The 4,533-nt window shown below is 42.1% G+C and overlaps 1 non-coding gene across 1 annotated transcript; it reads left to right on the top strand.

Moving 5' to 3' along the window:
- Positions 1–3,696: 3,696 nt before the first annotated feature.
- Positions 3,697–3,804, top strand: LOC112768690 (small nucleolar RNA R71). Its single transcript, XR_003186090.1, has one exon. It is a non-coding gene; the product is annotated as a small nucleolar RNA R71 (small nucleolar RNA).
- Positions 3,805–4,533: the final 729 nt, after the last annotated feature.

Genomic DNA, 4,533 nt, shown 5'->3' with positions numbered 1-4,533 from the left:
TAGTTCTTCCTCTTGAAGATCCTATGGAGTGCTTTAGCTCCTCAATATCTCTTCCTTGCCTTTGTTGCTCCTCTCTCATGGCCTTTTGGTCCTCCCTGATTTCATGGAAGATGATGGAGTGCTCTTGGTGCTCCATCCTTAGTTGCCCCATGTTGGAACTCAATTCTCCTAAAGAAGTGTTGAGTTACTCCCAATAGTTATGTGGAGGAAAATGCATCCCTTGAGGTATCTCAGAGATTTTTTGATGAGGGACTTCCTCATGCTCTTGTTGAGGTCCATGAGTGGGCTCTTTTGTTTGCTCTATCCTCTTTTTAGTGATGGGCTTGTCCTCTTCAATGAGGATTTCTTCCTCTATGACAATTCCAGCTGAATTGCATAGGTTACAGATGAGATGAGGGAAGGCTAACCTTGCCAAAGTGGAGGGCTTGTCCGCCACCATGTATAGTTCTAGAGGTATGATCTCATGAACTTCTACTTCCTCTCCATTCATGATACTATGGATCATGATAGCCCGGTCTATTGTAACTTCAGACCGGTTGCTAGTAGGAATGATAGAGCATTGGATGAACTCCAACCATCACCTAGCCATGGGTTTGAGGTCAAGCCTTCTCAGTTGAACCGGCTTGCCTTTGGAGTCTATCTTCCATTGAGCTCCTTCCACACAGATGTCCATGAGGACTTGGTCCAACCTTTGATCAAAGTTGACAACCTTGGCATCATTGGCAAGTTAAACGCCAACCTAACGGTGTCCGGACTGAAATCCAAGTATTTCCCCCGAACCATTGTGAGCCAATTCTTTGGGTTCGGGTTCATACTTTGATCATAGTTCTTAGTGATCCATGCATTAGCATAGAACTCTTGAACCATTAAGATTCTGACTTGTTGGATGGGGTTGGTGAGAGCTTTCCAACCTCTTCTCCGAACCTCACGTCGGATCTCCGGATAATCACTCTTTTTTTGCATGAAGAGGACTTCGGGAATCACCCTTTTCTTGGCCACAACTTCATAGAAGTGGTCTTGATGAACCTTTGAGATGAATCTCTCCATCTCCCATGACTCAAAGGTGGAAGCAATTGCCTTCCCTTTTCTCTTTCTAGAGGTTTCTCTGGCCTTAGGTGCCATTAATGGTTGTGGAAAAATAAAAAGCAGATCTTTTTCCCACACCAAACTTAAAAGGTTTGCTCGTCCTGAGCAAAAAAAGAAAGAAAGGAGGAGAAGAAGAAGAAATGGAGGAGATGGAGGGGAGTGTTGGTTTCGGCCAAGGGGGTTTAAGTGTTTATGATGTGTGAAATGAAGGTGGTAAGGAGGGATATTTATAGGGTAAGAGAGAGAGAGAGAGGAAAGTCGTGTATGAAGGGGCTGGGTTTTGGGAGGGAAATATTTTGAATTTGAATGGTGAGGTAGGTGGGGTTTATGATGGGTTTTTGAGAAAGAGTAGATCGATGTGAGTGGTGAAGAGATTATGGGAAAGAGGGTAGGATTTGGTAAGTGAATGGTGTTTGGGGAAGAGGTATTGATGTGATTGGTCAATGGTATTTGGGGAAGAGTATTATGGAGAGGTGTGAAGAGGAGAGAGATTGAGTTGGGGTAGGTGGGGATCCTGTCGGGTCCACAGATTCTGATGTGTCAAGGAATTCTGGTCCCTGCACCATTCTGGCGTGAAACATCAACTCTGCTACCTTTTCTGGCGTTAAACACCAGGCTGATGCCCTTTTCTGGCATTTAACGCCCACCAGACACCCTTTTCTAGCGTTAAACGCTAGTCTGTCTACCAATTCTGGCGTTTTACGCCCAGAATGCTGCCAGACTGGGTGTTAAACGCCCATTCTGCTATCCTTACTGGCGTTTAAACGCCAGTAAGCCTGTCCTCCAGGGTGTGCTATTTTTGATCCTGTTTATGATTCTGTTTTAATTCTGCAGCTGTTTTTATGACTTCACATGATCATCTACCTAAAGAAAACATAACATGACAATGGAAAATAAATGTCTATAAAATTAAATATAATTAAATAACATTAGGTTGCCTCCCAATAAGCGCTTCTTTAATGTCAATAGCTTGACAGTGAGCTCCTAGAGAGCTTCACAGAGACTCAGAGCTTAATGGTTGCCTCCCAACACCAAACTTAGAAGTTGAGTGTGGGGGCTCTGTTTGACTCTGTATTAAGAGAAGCTTTTCATGCTTCCTCTCCATGGTTACAGAAGAAGATCCTTGAGCCTTAAACACAAGGTAGTCCTCATTCAATTGAAGGACTAACTCTCCTCTGTCCACATCAATCACAGCTCTTGCTGTGGCTAGGAAGGGTCTTCCAAGGATAATGGATTCATCTTCATCCTTCCCAGTGTATAGGATTATGAAATCAGCAGGGATGTTCATGCCTTGAACCTTCACTAAGACATCCTCTACAAGTCCATAAGCCTGTTTCATTCTAGTGAGATTCTTGCAACTTGTACCTCAAAGATCCCTAGTTTCTCCATTACAGAGAGTGGCATGAGGTTTATTCCTGACCCCAGGTCACATAGAGCCTTCTCAAAGGTCATGGTGCCTATGGTACAAGGTATTAAGAACTTTTCGGAATCCGATTTCTTCTGAGGTAATTTCAGTTGAACCAAAGCATTCAGTTCATTGATGAGCAATGGAGTTTCATCCTCCCAAGTCTCATTACCAAATAACTTGGCATTCAGCTTCATGATTGCTCCTAGATACTGAGCTACTTGCTCTTCAACAATATCTTCATCTTCTTCAGAGGAAGAATACTCATCAGAGCTCATGAATGGCAATAGTAAGTTCAGTGAAATCTCTATTGTCTCTGTATGAGCCTCAGATTCCTTTGGTTCCTCAGGAGGGAACTCCTTAGTGGTCAGTGGACGTCCAGCAAGGTCTTCCTCATTGGAAATTACTGCCTTTTTGCTCTCTCCAGTTTCAGCCACTTTGGATATAGTTATGGCCTTGCATTCTCTTTTGGGATTCTCTTCTGTATCGCTTGGGAGAGTACTAGGAGGGATTTCAGTAACGCTTTTACTCAGTTGACCCACTTGTGCCTTTAAATTTTTGATGGAGGACCTTGTTTCAGTCATGAAACTGAGAGTGGTCTTAGATAGATCAGAGACTATGGTTGCTAAATCAGAGAGGCTCTGCTTAGAATTCTCTGTCTGTTGCTCAGAAGATGATGGAAAAGGCTTGCTATTGCCAAACCTATTTCTCCCACCGTTATTATTATTGAAGCCTTGTTGAGGCTTCTGTTGATCCTTCCATGAGAAATTTGGATGATTTCTCCATGAAGGATTATAGGTGTTTCTAAAGAATTCTCCCATGTAATTCACCTCTTCCATTGCAGAATTCTCAGGGTCATAAGCTTCTCCTTCAGAGGAGGCTTCTTTAGCACTGCCGGATGCAGCTTGCATTCCAGTCAGATTCTGAGAAATCATATTGACTTGCTGAGTCAATATTTTGTTCTGAGCCAATATGGCATTTAGAGTATCAATCTCAAGAACTCCTTTCTTCTGAGTCATCCCATTATTCATAAGATTTCTTTCAGAAGTGTACATGAACTGGTTATTTGCAACCATCTCAATGAGTTCCTGGGCTTCTGCAGGCATTTTCTTTAGATGAAGAGATTCACCAGCAGAGTGGTCCAATGACATCTTGGACAATTCAGACAGACCATCATAGAATATACATAAGATGCTCCATTCTGAAAGCATGTCAGAAGGACACCTTCTGATCAATTATTTGTATCTTTCCCAAGCTTCATAGAAGGATTCACCTTCCTTCTGTCTGAAGGTTTAGACTTCCACTCTAAGCTTGCTCAACTTTTGAGGTGGAAAGAATTTGGCCAAGAAAGCATTGACCAACTTTTCCCAAGAGTTCAGGCTTTCTTTAGGTTGTGAGTCCAACCATATCCTAGCTCTGTCTCTTACAGCAAAGGGGAAAAGCATAAGTCTGTAGACCTCGGGATCAACCCCATTGGTCTTAACAGTGTCACAAATTTGCAGGAATTCAGCTAAGAACTGATAAGGATCTTCCAAGGGAAGTCCATAAAACTTGCAATTCTACTGCATTAGAGAAACTAATTGAGGCTTAAGCTCAAAGTTGTTTGCTCCAATTACAGGAATTTAGATGCTTCTTCCATAGAAGTTGGAAGTTGGTGTAGTAAAGTCACCAAGCATCTTCCTTGCATATCCACCATTGTTGTTGGGTTCGGCTGCCATGTCTACTTCTTTTTCGAAAATTTCTGTAAGGACCTCTCCGGAGTGTTGTGCTTTAGCTTCTCTTAGCTTCCTCTTTAGAGTCCTTTCAGGTTCAGGATCAGCTTCAACAACAATGTCTTTATCCTTGTTCCTGCTCATATGAAAAAAAAAAGAGAACAGAAAAGAAGAGGAATCCTCTATATTACAGTATAGAGATTCTTTTATGTGAGTATAAGAATAGAAGAATAGAAGAATGAGGTAGAAAGAAGAATTCGAACACAGAGAGAGGGAGAGGGTTCGAATTATGAGTAGAAGAGAAGTGTTAGTAAATAAATAAAATAAATA

This window comes from Arachis hypogaea, chromosome 17 (assembly GCF_003086295.3).
Source record: "Arachis hypogaea cultivar Tifrunner chromosome 17, arahy.Tifrunner.gnm2.J5K5, whole genome shotgun sequence".
In the NCBI taxonomy this organism is placed as follows: Eukaryota; Viridiplantae; Streptophyta; class Magnoliopsida; order Fabales; family Fabaceae; genus Arachis; species Arachis hypogaea.
This window is presented reverse-complemented; position numbering and strand designations above follow the sequence as displayed.